Source organism: Coregonus clupeaformis, unplaced genomic scaffold (genome assembly GCF_020615455.1).
Source record: "Coregonus clupeaformis isolate EN_2021a unplaced genomic scaffold, ASM2061545v1 scaf3708, whole genome shotgun sequence".
Lineage (NCBI taxonomy): Eukaryota > Metazoa > Chordata > Actinopteri > Salmoniformes > Salmonidae > Coregonus > Coregonus clupeaformis.
Window position 1 is genome coordinate 8,504 of NW_025537162.1, and position 17,571 is coordinate 26,074.

Consider the following 17,571-nt stretch of genomic DNA (forward strand, 5'->3'; position numbering starts at 1 on the left):
GACTAAACACAAATATGTTGGATAAAATATTGTAGTTTGCTATGTTTGATACTGTAAGAGGTAGAAATGGGTTCTTAGTCACTCAGGACAGGGTTGGGAATAATGCAGGCAGGAGACAGGAATAAGTTCACTTCACTTTATAGAAAATAAACAGCTGGACATCCATCAGGCAGCTTCACTTCAGTAACATCTGAACTACAATGATCTGCCCATGCACATCTCCCATAAACCAATATGACAAACACAAATATAATGTTTAAATACATCTAACATCTCTCCCTCTCTTTAAATGAAAAACACATAAAACATGATATATGCTAATCTTGTATAATGTACAAATCAAATCTCTCAATATTACCAGTGTCTTACCTGAACAGATCACATGATGATAATATCTACCATTTGTGACACTCTGGCTCCATGGACTTTGATTATTGAGCCAGGGTTGTTCATTTTCTTTTGGGTGTATTTCTATGTTGGTTTCTAGTTGTTCATTTCTATGTTTGGTGATTAGTCATATGACTCCCAATCGGAGGTAACGAGTGTCAGCTGTCGGCTCGTTATCTCTGATTGGGAGCCATATTTAAACTGTTGTGGTTTCACTGTGTGTTTGTGGGTTTTTGTTCCATGTTTCTGTCAGTGTTACAGAGGACTTCACTATCGTCATTTGTTGTTTTTTTGTGGTTGCTTTATTTAATAAAGTCATCATGTTCACTCCACGCGCTGCGTATTGGTCCGCTTCTTCAGACGATCGTGACACCATTACAGAAACCAGGTCCTCCTCCACTGATGTCACACTCTCTAATAGTAGACGCATCTCCACTGCAACCCAATAGTGTGGCTCCTCCTCTTCCCTCTTCAACCAGAAGTCCTCTAGATTCAGCTACAACATTCCCACAGCCCAGCTCTCTACACACAACCTTAGTCTCTTTCATGCTCCACCACGCAGGACATAGACCTAACCACTCTCCTCTGGAGAAGATTTCCACTGTCCCAGAACAGGAAGTGGTCCCATTCACCAGTCTGACTGATTGTTCAGCTGTAAACAGCAGAGAGGAAAACACAGTGGTGAGGACAGATTATGACAGGGCTTCTGTTATTCTAACAGCAGTAATGCTTTGTGGTTGACAAGTATTAGTAGTTCCATGAAACAGTACTTGTTATTGGGTTTTAGAATGGTGTGTATGGACACATTAATTTCTCCATGTGGGATAATAAAGTTGACTAATATTGAACTGCTATAATCACTGTAGATTTATACTCTACCTACCTGGTGGACTGATGCTTTGAGCCTGGATATCTGAGGAGAGAGAGAGAGAGACAGAGGAGAGAGAGAGAGAGATGAGAGAGAGAGAGAGGCTGAGGTTAAATGAACATCAACATGACCTTTCATGATGTGATGGGGAAGATAGGCTTATCGATGGTATGATGCAACAACACACGTGTGTACACACACTATAGATACAAAAGCATGTGGACACCCCTTCAAATTAGTGGATTCTATTTCAGCCACACCCCTTCCTGACAGGTGTATAAAATCGAGCACACAGCCATGCAATCTCCATAGACAAACATTGGCAGTAGAATGGCCCATACTGAAGACCTCATTGACTTTCAACGTGGCACCGTCACAGGATGCCACCTTTCCAACAAGTAATTTAGTAAAATGTCTGCCCTGCTGGAGCTGCCTCGGTCAACTGTAAGTTCTGTTATTGTGAAGGGAAACGTCTAGGAGCAACAACGGCTCAGCGTGAAGTGGTAGGCCACACAAGCTCACAGAACGGGACCGCCGAGTGCTGAAGAGGGTAGCGTGTAAAAACCGTCTGTCCTCGGTTGCAACACTCACTACGAGTTCCAAACTGCCTCTGGAAGCAACGTCAGCACAAGAACTGTTAGTTGGGAGCTTCATGAAATGGGTTTCCATGGTTGAGCAACCGAACAAAAGCCAAAGATCACCATGAGCAATGCCAAGCATCGGCTGGAGTGGTGTAAAGCCCACCGCCATTGGACTCTGGAGCATTGAAAACGCGTTCTCTGGAGTGATGAATACACACTTCACCATCTGGCAGTCCAAAGGAAAAAATCCACGCAGCAATGTATATTTACCATTACCTCACTAATGCTCTTGTGGCTGAATGGAAGCAGGTCCCCGCAGCAATGTTCCAACATCTAGTGGAAAGCCTTCTCTGAACAGTGGAGGCTGTCATAGCAGCAAAGGGGGACCAACTTCATACTAATGGTCATGACTTTGGAATGAGATGTTTGACAAGCAGGTGTCCACATACTTTTGGTCATTTAGTGTACATTCCCTTTCCATGGAAATGTGTAACTCTCTTTGCAGATGAGTTTATATCTAATTTAATACCTTTGCTTTGTCTGTTTTTGAAATCATTCATTTCAGAGGTCAGAGGTCAAGCTGAGCCGGACCAAAAGTGGAAGAGTGGAAAAGGTTACTGGTTGTGATGACATCACTGGTTAGAAGTCAGTGATGAAAAGATATTCAGTTGACTGCGTGTTAGTCTGTTGATGTTAATTTAACCTCCCTCCCTCCCTCCCTCCCTCTCCCTCCCTCCCTCCCTCCCTCCCTCCTCCCTCCCTCCCTCCCTCCCTCTCCCTCCCTCCCTCCCTCCCTCCTGTTGATCTTGACTCAGGTAACAGACCTCTAACTTCTACCCCCTACTCCTGCTCTAACATACAGTATCTCACACAAAACTGAATACACCCCTCCCGCATTTTTGTAATCAATAACATAATTATCTCTATACTACAAACAACATTATAACAATAATCTGACAGTTTGAACCAAGGAAGCCCTTGTGGTAGACCAATGTGGTTGATTAACAGAGCATCTGAGTGTGTCCCAATAATATCTCCCTTTCTCCTGAAGTGTGCACTTGTTCACTACTTCCCATAATCTAAAAGCATTGGATTGGTGGAGGCATGGACTAGTGGGAGTTTCCACCATATTTATAATGTTGATGTAACCCTATCACCACAGGCTCAGATAAATCCATAGAGTAAAAGTATGGTGAAAAGGTCCACTCAGTACATAATAAACCTGGTATGACTAAACTCGCTAAGGAAAAACCAAAGAGACCAGGGTTCTTACCTACAGATAGAATGTGTATATAAAAAGAATGAATAATGAATGATCCACTTGCAAACAATTGGCAATACACACAATACAATGATATTTTAAGATAACCTAAACCCGGGTGCTAAACTGAAAATGTTCGTTGGCGCCGTTGGAGCTATAAAAAACAAACAGTCTAACCCCACAGTTATCACGGTAGAAAGCCCTTGAAACCAACAGTTGACTATTTATAATCCAATAGGCAGAAAGTGCCCTGCATGCATCCGAAAAACGATGTCCAGTGTCCCCGAAGCCCTTAAATGACCTCAGACTAAACTGTCCTCTCCAGCTCCTGATCCGACGAACCCAAGCAGCTCCCGAAGCCACTGCCAGTGGCACTGGAACCTTCGTCAATACAGCCAAGCAGCAAGCGAATTGAGACGACTCATTTCTAAAATATTCAACTATACATCTTATTTTGTTAAGGTAAGTGTCGTAGTTAATATAAAATGTTATAGATTGATCTGAGTAAAATGTTGTGTAAAATGTTGTGCAAGACCCATTTATGTTAGGAGCTTGTTTTCAATAAATGCTGTTCCTGTGCAAGAACAGAGGACAAAGGAGAACACCATTGTCACCAGATGGCCTAATCTTAAAGGAGTGTGATAACAGGACAATCAGTTCCTCCTCGGCCCCCACTTGTTGCTTCTCAAGAGTTTCCCTTGACGCAGACATATCACTGTTAACACACATACACACACACACACACACACACACACACACACATCTCACTGGACGCACACTCATTCTCAAACCCCTCTTTCTACTGGACGAGTGCCAAGGGCAGAGGACTCTGCCGTGCACCAATGGGGCATCTGCTCTGGACAGAGCAGACCCACCTCCTACGCCTCGGGAACCAATCAAGGGACTAGAAGAAGGACCCCTTCCTTGCTGTTACATTGTATAAAGAATGTTGAAAACTCTGTTTAATCATTCTTTTTCAACTGTCTCCATAAGAGGCATTTGAATTGGGTCCATGCATGTTAATTAATGGGATCCCAATGCATGTAGTCTTAACAGTACAAGATAACTCTGTTTAATAAACTGCCTTTTGCTTAAGCAAATTCCTCTCTGTCTAGCGTCGTTGGTTTGTACTTCCTCTCCAGATAATTTAAACACCAACAAATTGGTAGCAGAGGATGGTTTCAAATTCGATCTAAAGAGTTGGTGCGAGAGGAAAAGGCAAATCATCGATCTAAAAACAGACGGAAGAGTGACCTGAAATCCAGGAGACATCAACTATTCGTCTTGCCTTAGGAACCTGATCAGAGCGCGCTCTTCTAAAAAAAGGTGAGCAGAGCCTGTTAAATTGAAATCTTGCATATTGTATTATAGACCAATACCAAATTTTGATCAGTAGTACTGAGCGTGAGTATGAATACTTGTTAAAATAATTTTCCATCCTAATGAATTAAGGCATACATGAGATATCTGGTACTGTGTTTTATACTGTGGAATATATAAGGAATTAAAGGAATAAAGGAATAAAGGAATAAAGATAAACGTATCCAAAATGTGTCAAACTGCGGGTTGACGCATTAGTGGATAAGATTTGACCCATATCTAGATTCCTAAAGGGACCCAGTTTGAACTGAGACCTTTTGCATAAATCCTATTAGGGGAGGTCCTACCCTATAGGTTGTGAGAGAGTTGAAGTTAAACTGTGGCAGAGCTCTAGACATTAGGTGGGGGAGAATCACCGAAATTGACCAGAGGTACTAAATTCCCGGGGATGCCAGCTATCTCTGTAATTTCACATTGAAAACGTTCCATTTAAATGGTTGTGTGAAAGGTGCAGTTAACCTGAGACAAGAATCTCTAAGGGATCCAGTTGCTTCTGTGACTTCACATATGAAGGTAAATCTATGTGGAATAATCTATGTGAAGGCATAGTGGAATCATAGTGTGCCTGAGTTGTGTGAAGGGTAGCAGTTGAACTGAGACTATGTTTTAGGACGCTCTGGTAACCTACATTTTTTAAGGTATTGAATTCTAATTGGCAGTTTTGTTTTGCTGTGTTTGATATTTTAACGTGTCTGTGTTTTTATGTATTATAACGTGTGATGGAGGATGGGAAGTAATAGTGAGACCTATGACATTGAAAATCAATCTGTGAAATTGAGTGAATTTGACCTAGGGTTTCAGGAACCAGGGACTGGGGAGACTGGTATTGAAGTTGTGCATGATTCTAGAACAACCTGTGTGAAATAACTAAAGCGTGGTGTGTGCTGTGTGTGGAAATTACTGCATTGGTATATGTGACTGGAATTCTGATTTTTATGATAATGATTGCATTACACATAATATAAAAACAATCAGCCTCTTTATATACGAGGGTGTCGATACATGAGATAAGTCTGTATTTGATACCGATAATACATCCTTGGAAATAACACACCAGGGACGGGATAAGTGTATAAAGAAAGAGACAAGCAAGATGGAAGGGCTAAACCCGACCAAACCCAAATTTAATGATTACCTAGAACAACGAATGACAGAAAGAGCAGCGGGAAAATAACAGTTCAAAAAAGTTTAAAAAGTATGGGAGGAGGTAAAGATAAAATGGACACAGGCAGGTTACCTAAGAGGGGGACCTCCCTCGGAGGAAGAACTCAAGATTATGGAGAAAAGTTTAGTAGTGACAGTTGAGAAAGCCAAGGGAGAGGAAGAAGGAAGGAACAAAACACATAGGTTTAAGAAAGAGGGAACTAAAGAGAGAGAGAGAGCACAGGGAGAGTTGAGAGTAGGAACATGGGCCATAGAGGAGAGTAGGAGGGTGCACCCTAAGGTCTCTGACACAATGTGTGTGAAAGGGTCTCCTACAGTCGCCCCAGACACCAGCACCACACCTGTTCCCACTTCACTATACCCATTGTTAACAGAGGAGGCACTGCGGCCCCCACCATACACCCCAGGACAGGAGCACAACATTCAGACACACCACCAAACCAATAAAATTATCTCCATGCCTCAGCCTGCAATACAGGCCCCTCTTCTAACAGTAGGAGAAGGGAGCCTGATGTAAGGCACCATGACTTTTGGTATAACTGGAGGGCAGTTGCTGTGTGAACAGCAGCCCTCTACCAGCACTCCATATCAACCCAAAGAACGGGAAACCCTCAGACGGGAAGAAGGGGGAGACTCGACCTCTCCTGGAGGTCGCTCCCTGCTCTCTTTTAACAACCCTGTGAGAGGAGTGAATAGTGGGTGTCACCAACAACTCAACCCAGAATTTTTCAGAGAACGTTCTTCACAGGACCTTACAGAGGGAAGGCGTGGCTATTTGAGCAATCAAAGCAGAGATACGGAGGATGATGAAGACAGGAAAGCTTACATTAGCGAACTGGACAAAAACAGAAGGATACCCACTGAAGGTGAAATAGAAAGTGAAATTCAAAAATTGGAAATCCAATTAGGAAGATCACGTGCTGAAGTTGAGGTGCTCCTAGCTCCAGGTGAGAACGAAGGGGGCGAGTACCTAGTGGAGGGAATAATGAGAGGAACAGTGACAAACGTGTCAGATACCTTGAGAAATATCACAGCACATGAGCAACATCGGAGGTCAGCCAGAGTGGCAGAGAGGAACAGGATAGGAGGACCCCAAAGAACAGGCTGGGAAACCGAAAGGTCAAGAATGTGCCCTCTGAGGCCTGCAGCAAATCCGGCCTATGTGGAGTATGAACCATGGAAGATGACTGATTTGACTACACTAATGGAACAAATGCCCAGCCTGCATGGGGGAGCGTCCTCTTGATTGAACAAACTACAGACCCTTACATCAGGCCTGAACCTCTGTCTAGGGGACATGAGAGCATTAGTGGCAAGAGCAACTAATCATGGAACTATGACAGCCATAATGAAGGCTGGTGGACTTGATGAATGTGCCGCTACTCTGCCTCTTGACCAGTTCAGAACAGATCTGTGGGACACATTAAGGAGGGCTTATCCAACTGAAAGAAACCAGGCAGCACTCTCCTCTTTTACCATGGAGACAGGTGAACATCCAGCTGCATATCTAGACAGAGCCAAAACAACATGGAGGACAGTAAATGAAGAACCATTTGATCACACTGATACAACCCTCAATATGTGAAAAGAGATGGTGATCAATGGATGCCCTGGGGATGTGAAGACCAAGCTACGTGCAACAGTGGGTTTAACAACCCTTCCCTTGACACAATTCAATGCACATGTGCACCACCATGTTACTCAACACAACAAGGATAAAGGGGGGGCTGAGAGTCAGGTCCAATCTCTCCAGGTACAACTGCTAAAACTTCAACTAAAGGAGGCCCAGAAAGGAGAGAAACCAAAGAAACAAATGCTAGCAGAAGAAACGTCTGGTGAAAACGTGACGCCTGACATCTCACAAATCGTAGCCCAGACTGTCTCTCAGATGATACAGTTACAAACCTCCCCTCCCCAGGGAACACCTGCCCCATATCAACCCCAACCACCATTTCCCCCACGACATTACGTCCCACAACCACAAACCTGGCCTCAACAAGGCACCCCATTAGGTCCTCCAAGAGGAGGGAACTACCTGTGCTACAATTGTGGAGGAGCTGGACATTTCAGGCGTGATTGTAAGAATCCACCACAATTTACCTATCAACCCCAATGGAGGGGAAGAGATAGAGGAGCACCACAATGGAGAGGAAGAGGAAGGGGAGGACCACCATACCCATCACACCCACCACCTGCTCACCATCAAGGTCAGGTGCAGCAAACCCCCTCGATGTCACCCCCCCAATACCCAGCTGCAGGTTTCCAAGGTATGGCGGGGGAACCCATGATCTGGCCATAAAGGTGCCCACCACCTACGACAGAAAGAGGGGGCAAACATTTTCAACTACACACTGAACCTACCATGACGCCCAACAACCTGCCCGCTTGACCCCATCCCCTCCTCTCTTCTCCAGACCATCTCCGGTGACCTTCTCCCCTACCTCACCTCGCTGATCAACTCATCCTTGACCGCTGGCCATGTCCCTTCCGTCTTCAAGAGAGCGAGAGTTGCTCCCCTTCTCAAAAAACCAACACTCGATCCCACTGTTGTCAACAACTACAGACCAGTATCCCTTCTTTCTTTTCTTTCCAAAACTATTGAGCGTGCCGTCTTTAGCCAACTCTCTTGCTATCTCTCTCAGAATGACCTTCTTGATCCAAACCAGTCAGGTTTCAGGACTGGTCATTCAACTGAGACTGCTCTTCTCTGTGTCACGGAGGCTCTCCGCACTGCTAAAGCTAACTCTCTCTCCTCTGCTCTTGTCCTTCTAGACCTGTCTGCTGCCTTTGATACTGTGAACCATCAGATCCTCCTCTCCACCCTCTCCGAGCTGGGCATCTCCCGGCGCGGCTCACTCCTGGATTGCGTCCTACCCTGACCGGTCGCTCCTACCAAGTGGCGTGGCGAGAAGCTGTCTCCGCACCACGTGCTCTCACCACTGGTGTCCCCCAGGGCTCAGTTCTAGGCCCTCTCCTTTTCTCCCTATACACCAAGTCACTTGGCTCTGTCATATCCTCACATGGCCTCTCCTATCATTGCTACGCTGACGATACACAACTAATCTTCTCCTTTCCCCCTTCTGATAACCAGGTGGCGAATCGCATCTCTGCATGTCTGGCAGACATATCAGTATGGATGACGGATCACCACCTCAAGCTGAACCCTGGCAAGACGGAGCTGCTCTTCCTCCCGGGGAAGGACTGCCCGTTCCATGATCTCGCCATCACGGTTGACAACTCCGCTGTGTCCTCCTCCCAGAGTGCGAAGAGCCTTGGCGTGACCCTGGACAACACCCTGTCGTTCTCCGCCAACATCAAGGTGGTGACCCGCTCCTGCGGGTTCATGCTCTACAAGATTCGGAGAGTACGACCCTGCCTTACACAGGAAGCGGCACAGGTCCTAATCCAGGCACTTGTCATCTCCCGTCTGGACTACTGCAACTCGCTGTTGGCTGGCCTCCCTGCCTGTGCCATTAAACCCCTACAACTCATCCAGAATGCCGCAGCCCGTCTGGTGTTCAACCTTCCCAAGTTCTCTCACGTCACCCCCCTCCTCCGCACACTCCACTGGCTTCCGGTTGAAGCTCGCATCCGTTACAAGACCATGGTGCTTGCCTATGGAGCAGTGAGGGGGAACGGCACCTCTGTACCTTCTGGGCTCTGATCAGTCCCTACACCCAAACGAGGCATTTCGTTCATCCACCTCTGGCCTGCTGGCTCCCTTCCACTGCGGAAGCATAGTTCCCGCTCAGCCCAGACAAAACTGTTCGCTGCTCTGGCACCCCAATGGTGGAACAAGCTCCCCTCATGACGCCAGGACAGCGGAGTCACTCACCACCTTCCGGAGACATTTGAAACCCCCACCTCTTTAAGGAATACCTGGGATAGGATAAAGTAATCCTTCTACCCCCCCCCCCAAAAAAAATTGTAAAGTGGTTATCCCACTGGCTATAGGGTGAATGCACCAATTGGTGAGTCGCTCTGGTTAAGAGCGTCTGCTAAATGACGTAAATGTGCCCTTGAGCAAGGCACTTTAACCCTAATTGCTCCTGTAAGTCGCTCTGGATAAGAGCGTCTGCTAAATGACTAAAATGTAATGTAAATGTAATGACGTGTGAAGTCGAAGGTGTACCACACCAGTTCCTTATTGATACTGGTTGCACACACTCTGCCATCAGGTCTCCTCAACCTCTGTCAAATGATTCCATATCGGTGGTAGGGGTTACGGGATCACCACAAGCACAAAGCCGAACATTGCCTTTAACATTCTCCTGGGAAAATACAAGCTGAAACATCAGTTCCTTTACTGTCCAAACTGCCCCATCAACCTTTTAGGAAGGGAATTACTTTGTAAAATGGGTTGTAGCATATATTTGACAGAGAATGGGGTAGAAGTATCAACAAACCCACCTGTCTGAACTCCAGGTGCCCGAAGGCGTGATCCTCATCCAAAACTACTACCACCGACATCACAGACTGAACTCAACCAAGGCGATATAACACAGTTACAGAGCTCAGCAGGAAACTATGAACATTCAGTCTGGGCCCAGGAGGGGGCGGCAGAGGACAGGACGAAATCTGGAGGTGCCATGATGGAAGACTAGTTGAACCAGCTAGACTCTGCCCAGAACTGTTGAGTGAAGCTCACGGGCCCACACATGAGGGGAAGTTTAAGACCCTCCAAAAGGTTTCACACATCTGGTGGCACCCTCACATGACAGAAACTGAAGACAGGTTTTCAAAATGGGTAGAGGCAATTCCTACAGAAACATTAGAAATAGAGGATGATAGGTCAGTAATTAAGTGGCTATAAACTAAGTTAATAACCAGATATGGTATACCAGGGCAGATACAACCACACATTTTAGCAACAAACACCTGAAAGAGGTGGAGGAAAAATTCGGTATCATGCACAGATTCGGTTCAGTGTACATTCCTCAGTCCTAGGGACTCGTAGAATGCGCCAACCTAGTCAAGGGAGGGAGGTCATAGGCCCGCCCTTGATGTACAACAGATAGAAATGACTGATTATGATATGAAATTGACTGAGTTTTCTGCAGCACTCTCTTCTCAGGTGCGGAAGGCCCAAGAGGGGGAGCTGACAGGAAACATGCTGCCACTGAAGGTAAAAAGTGGGTGACTGGGTGAGGGTAAAAGTCCACAAAAGAAAGTGGCTGGAACCCAGGTGGACTGGACCGTACGAAGTGAAGGAGGTTACTTCACACTCAGTCCAGGTCAGAGGTAAATTAGAAGCACCCTGGCACCATCTAACACATTGCACACCAGCCCCCACTCCTTCTAGAACACTGACAGAAGTCAGAGCTGATTTGAGCAGCAATACCACAATTTGATACCAAAATGAAGGTTCCCTTATGGGAAAAAGAACCTCGACCAGGTAGAAGGAGAAATCTTTGCCATCGCACCCACTCCAAACGAACAAGCTCAAATCTACCCTTTTTGGGGAAGATGAAATAGAATTTGAACAACAGCTTTGATGTATTTAATCATGCACTAGAGGGGGACTAACATTGTTTAATTGACTGGCCATATAATTAGTATGCTAGAGGGGGATGGTTGAAATGTTGTTTACCATTGCATTATGCGTTATCATGTTCTGTTTTCTTTCCTGCATTATTGTTTTTTTTTAAAGACTGATTCAACTATGCTTAATGCCAACATAATTAATGGATCACGTCTAGAAAACGTGAAGAGGGGGATTTGTCGTAGTAAATATAAAATGTTATAGATTGATCTGAGTAAAATGTTGTGTAAAATGTTGTGCAAGACCCATTTCTGTTAGGAGCTTGTTTTCAATAAATGCTGTTCCTGTGCAAGAACAGAGGACAAAGGAGAACACCATTGTCACCAGATGGCCTAATCTTAAAGGAGTGTGATAACAGGACAATCAGTTCCTCCTCGGCCCCCACTTGTTGCTTCTCAAGAGTTTCCCTTGACACAGACATATCATTGTTGACACACATACACACACACACACACACACACACACATCTCACTGGACGCACACTCATTCTCAAACCCCCCTTTCTACTGGACGAGTGCCAAGGGCAGAGGACTCTGCCGTGCACCAATGGGGCATCTGCTCTGGACAGAGCAGACCCACCTCCTACGCCTCGGGAACCAATCAAGGGACTAGAAGAAGGACCCCTTCCTTGCTGTTACATTGTATAAAGAATGTTGAAAACTCTGTTTAATCATTCTTTTTCAACTGTCTCCATAAGAGGCAATTGAATTGGGTCCATGCATGTTAATTAACGGGATCCCAATGCATGTAGCCTAAACAGTACAAGATAACTCTGTTTGATTAAAATGCCTTTTGCTTAAGCAAATTCCTCTCTGTCTAGCGTCGTTGGTTTGTACTTCCTCTCCAGATAATTTAAACACCAACATAAGTAAAGTAGAGTGCAGTTAAAACCAATTCGGGGTAAAAAACGTACACAAAATGTTTTCCAACTTCACAAGCGCACCTCTCCCCTCTGTTCACCTTCCCAAGTTCTCTCACGTCACCCCGCTCCTCCGCACACTCCACTGGCTTCCAGTTGAAGCTCGCATCTGCTACAAGACCATGGTGCTTGCCTACGGAGCTGTGAGGGGAACGGCACCTCCGTACCTTCAGGCTCTGATCAGTCCCTACACCCAAACGAGGGCATTGCGTTCAACCACAGACAAGAAAGACGTATGGTATCACAGGACACATTGTGCTAAAGATATAACTCCGGGGAGAACTCTAGATCAGGTACAACAGGACTTAGCAACAGAAGGGAAGTGATGTTGATGTTGTGGTTAGTCGTGGGGTTGAGCCTAGGGGAAGCAGTGTTCACAGCCCCCACCCAGTACCATAACATAGTCATTACCTTACAGGAAGGGGAATCTCAAGTGGTGTCCCTGGAACCATGTAAAATTTGGTCATGGAGAAATAGGGCTAGTGGAACTGGGGACATAGGTTGCATTTACAATCAGAAGGATAACTGCAACAAACTATATCCATATGTATTGCAAAGGGACATTTATCTGTGTGAAGGGAAATGGTGTCCATACTGGGATTATGTGGTCACAACTGTTGGCACATTTTGGGAATGGAGAAGGGGTTATCCATATGCATTAAAAGACGCTTCTAAAGCGGGAAGGTTTTCAATAATAAAGGGTGTGCAGAGACCCAGAGGGGGTGCTTGTAAAGGCGATGAAATTCTGCTAACCATCCAAGACATTAAACTTACAGATGCAGGGGTGTACACCCTAGCAGCAGTGCGATCCGGACCAGACACCATGGGGGTGCTCACCCTTGCAGTTACGCCTAAACCTGCGAGGAGGGACAAACAGACCCAGTTGAACAGCCCACTCCAGAACCGACTCAGACTCGGCCCACTAGGGAATCAGATCCTGTACAGGTAATTAATGTTAGGGATATAACGGACAGCGATCAGCTGGGAACAGAGACTGGCTATGGAGGGAATGATAACACCTGGTTGGCATACATGAGCTATACTGCTAGGACATTGGGAAGACAGGATTGTGTTGTTTGTGGTCATGCGAGACCTGGGTTGGCAACCCACCCATTCGCCTTAGGAGAAGGGGAAGGATGGCAGTGCATATTAGAAGAGTTCTATCACTCAGCGCCAAACACAACCCTGTGCAAAACCTTAAGTTTAATTTTCCCCGAGGTTCCCCCACAGAAAGCACCGGCAGGTGTTAAAGCTAATGGGGGTAATTACAGTTGTATCACGGGGACAGGTGCGGGAAAGAATTATGGTAGGCTGCCACCTGGGGACTGTGTAGTAAACATAACTATGAACAGCACGTGGTCTGTAGAAGGCAAGAACCAGACAAAGGGAGTAGCTGATGTCTGGTGGATCTGTGGCCCTAATAGAAGACTGACTCCAATCCTAAAGGGGGATTGGAAGGGCACATGTGCACTGGCAAGCTTAATTGTACCTCTGACCATTATTGATGTTTCTTCAGACCAGCTTTTGGGTATTTCTCAAAAAACTCCAGACAGGGAGTCGAGAAGAGTAAGGCGTAGTGCTCCATGGTCAGCAGGAGAGGATATTGGCACCAATGTACTGGGTGTGCCTGTGGGAGTGCCATTACAATTCCAGGCACTTAACAGGAATGATGGCTTATGGCACTTATTGCCTATTATAGGTCCTGCTATTGATGCTGCCAAACAATGGTCTTGGATAAATTACATTTACTATAATCAACAGCGTTTTGTTAACTACACCCGCATCGCCCTGACTGGAATGTCAGAACAACTAGAAGCCACTTCCAGGGTTTCCAGACAGAACAGGTTAGCGCTTGATATGATGCTTGCCAACCAGGGAGGAGTATGTATAATGTTTGGGGAACAATGCTGTACGTTTGTTCCTAACAATACTAGTCCTGATGGAAGCATCACGAAGGCCCTGGTTGGCCTGGACAAACTGTCAGCTGAAATGACAGGTATGGCTGGTGTAGGGAGTGGTGGGCTGTTCTCCTGGATGGGTGGCTGGTTCGGTGAGTATACATCTATGGTGGTTACTGGATTCCTGACCCTAATACTTGTGTTTTTACTGTTAATGTGCTGTTCTGCTTGTATCGTCCCTTGCCTCAGGAAGTCAGTAGTAGACGTCGTGCAGGCTTCGGGCATGATGCCATTGCTACAGGCCCACGAAGAAGAGTCTGCTGCTGACCCTGAGACCAAGCTGAACGATCCATGGTTTGCCTAAAAATATATATCACTGTTTGGCTGATACAATGTAAACATTTTTATATTTTTTCCACTGTAATTGTTGTTCCTCCTGATGTGAAGGTAAAGGATTCCTGGGTGGCTGGTAGCCAACTCAGTACATGTTAGGTGTAGGGGAGGACTTGATGGTTTTCTACTACTTACAGATTTTTTATTGAATTGGTGTGGTATATTTTTTTCCTCATTTTTGTGATGATTTTTGGTATGTGACATCTTTGGGGGTGTCAAAAGGGGGACTCTAAAAAGTTCCCACTTTTTTAAAGCTTGCTAATCACACCTAGCAGGTGTGAAAAGGGGGATTGTGGGGATTTAATTTGATTGTTGAAATACAAGAATTTAACCTTTGGATGGAAATTGGTGTCTCAATATCAGATAACTTGTTTGTTGAAAGACAAGAATTTAACCTTTGGACAGAAACTGTTGGTGTCTCAATATCAGATACCCAGAGTATAGATATTCTACTCAAGGAAGCGGTGAGTGTAACTAACTGTCAGTGGAGTTACCAGCTGTTAAGTCACGATAGGCCGTATCTCTGTGGTTTTACTAAAAAGAACAGAACAAGGAGTAAAGTTGCTATGAAACAGGGCTGATTAAGGACATCAATTTGAGGATATCTGCCAGAGACAGAACTACGCCTGGCAACTCAGCGCCTAGGGGTTGGGACCAACCCGCGCGCCAATGAACAGGCGGCAAGTCTAAACCACGCCCAGCCTCTGCTCTGACAGGCCTGTTCAGAAACAGGAACTATCTCTGTCAAGGGTATTTAAGGAAGAACATGTGAGACAGCCGCCAGTTCTCTGATCTCCCTGCGTGGTGCATCAGTGAGCCCGTATACGAACCCTCATACTTATCATTTATACATTTGCATTTAATAAACTTAGCTTGATTTGCAATAACTACAATGATGTCTTTCATTCCAATACCAGATTTGAATTGACGCACTCTTACAGTACCTTCAGGCTCTGATCAGTCCCTACACCCAAACGAGGGCATTGCGTTCATCCACATCTGGCCTGCTGGCCCCCCTACCTCTGCGGAAGCACAGTTCCCGCTCAGCCCAGTCAAAACTGTTCGTTGCTCTGGCACCCCAATGGTGGAACAAGCTCCCTCACGACGCCAGGACAGCGGAGTCACTCACCACCTTCCAGAGACACTTGAAACCCCACCTCTTTAAGGAATACCTGGGATAGGATAAAGTAATCCTTCTACCCCCCCTTACCCCACCACCCAAAAAATAAAATAAAACATATTGTAAAAAGGTTGTTCCACTGGCTATAAGGTGAATGCACCAATTTGTAAATCGATAAGAGCGTCTGCTAAATGACGTAAATGTAAATGTAAATGATGTCACCATAGTCTAGGACCGATAGGAACGTTGACTGAATAATCTGCTTTCTACTGTTCAGCGAGAGGCAGGACCTGTTTCTATAGAAGAAGCCCATTTCTATTCTCAGCTTCTTAACTAACTCATCAATATGCTTTTTAAAAGACAGCTTTTCATCTATCCAGATTCCCAGATATTTATAAGCAGGGACAAAATCAATATGGACACCATTCAAAGTACACTAAATCAGTTATTTTGATGTGCACTAGAGAACAACATATACTGAGTTTTCCCTGCATTCAATGCTCATTTCAGGTCAATAAAGTTTTTCTGTAATTCCATGAAGGCAGACTGTAGTTCAGATAGAGCCTGGTCAACCGTGGGGGAAATAGCATACACAACAACTATCAACTGTATACAAGTGGAGGTTACAGTTTTTTATAGACAAGTCAATATTGTTAATGTAAACAGCATAGGTGCAACTTTGGTTTTAGAAGTGGGGGAGACATAACTTTATTTATATTCATTTTTGTTTTTATCCAGTTGGATAAACACTCCAAACAGCCTACCCGACTGCTCAGAACCCTCCGCATGGTCCTAAAGCACACTTTTGCCTGATTTAACACCATCAGTAGATACACATTGAGTTCTATCTGTCAAGTCATTTTTTTACCAGTTACATGCAGCCTGGTCTAGGCCAATTGAGCCAAGCCTCTGAATTAGCAGTGAGTGATCAACAGCCTTTGACAGGTCAATGAAGAGGGCAGCACAATGTTGCCTTCTATCCTTACAGTGAACCAAATCATTTATAACTAGGGATGCAGCAGAGATAGTGCTATGACCTGGTCTAAAACCCCACTGATGTACATTTACAATACATCTTAGCTGAGAATTAATTAAGGATTCTAATATTTTAGCTAGGCAAAAAAGTTTAGAAATAGAGCGATAATTATTTAGGTCACAAGGGGTCACCACCTTTGTGAAGGGGGAGTACATGGGCCGCCTTCCAAACCTTGGAGATAGTACCAGATATAACTGTCAGGTTACGGGTTGATGATTCAGCAATCAGGGGGGCAGAGAGCTGCAGTAGAAATGGATCAAGCATATCAGCCCCAGTGGATTTTTTTTTTTTACATCAATCTTAAGCAAGACATCTAACACATCACAGATAGTAAATAGTTGAAATGAAACAGAGATTGACTAGAAGTTGACGGGTCAACCGTTGAGTCAGCTAGAGGCTGGCAGAGGGAAGAGCAGTCGATTGGCTGACCAGGGTCAACTAAACCACCGTTTCTCTCAAATAAAAAGCCTGCCGAGGTAACATGATGATTAAAAGCATCACTTATTCCATTCTTCTCAGTTATGATGCCAGAGTCAGACAGAACTCCCTCCTAGCTCGAAAAACCTACCCTATTGTTTCAGTTTGTTAGGGACAAGAAACGTATTCTACCTAAGCTACATCAACACAATGTAAATTGCTACAAGGAAGCAGCAAGCAGCCACACAAAAAATGGTCTTGAGTGGCAACCAATTAGCTGATGTGTTTCCATACACCCACTTATGTTGATCCTCCCACTTATTTAGCAACACCCACTTTCAGACACACTCCATGTATGCAGTTACCCTCTGGGAGAATCTCAATTGTATACTCCTCCCGTTCTCTCTCTTCACCTCCTCTAAACCCATTGGAGGAGAAGGTCAGAGGGGCGGGACCTCTGGCTTTCTCATCCAATGGGTTTTGAGAAGGAGGCGAGGAGTATGCAATTGAGATTCTCCCCATGACTGTGAAAGGGTGCCATAAAGCAGTGTGCACTGTATAGAGCTCGCCAGCTTGTAGCCTAAATGAATGGGGAAAGACTAGGG

The 17,571-nt window shown here is 45.2% G+C and overlaps 1 long non-coding RNA gene across 1 annotated transcript; it reads right to left on the minus strand.

The window, feature by feature from the left end:
• Nucleotides 1–732: 732 nt before the first annotated feature.
• On the minus strand, nt 733–17,355 carry LOC121560533. The gene is made up of 3 exons (XR_005999016.2): nt 17,332–17,355; nt 1,271–1,300; nt 733–1,039 (listed from the first exon to the last, which is right to left on the minus strand). It is a non-coding gene; the product is annotated as an uncharacterized LOC121560533 (long non-coding RNA).
• Nucleotides 17,356–17,571: the final 216 nt, after the last annotated feature.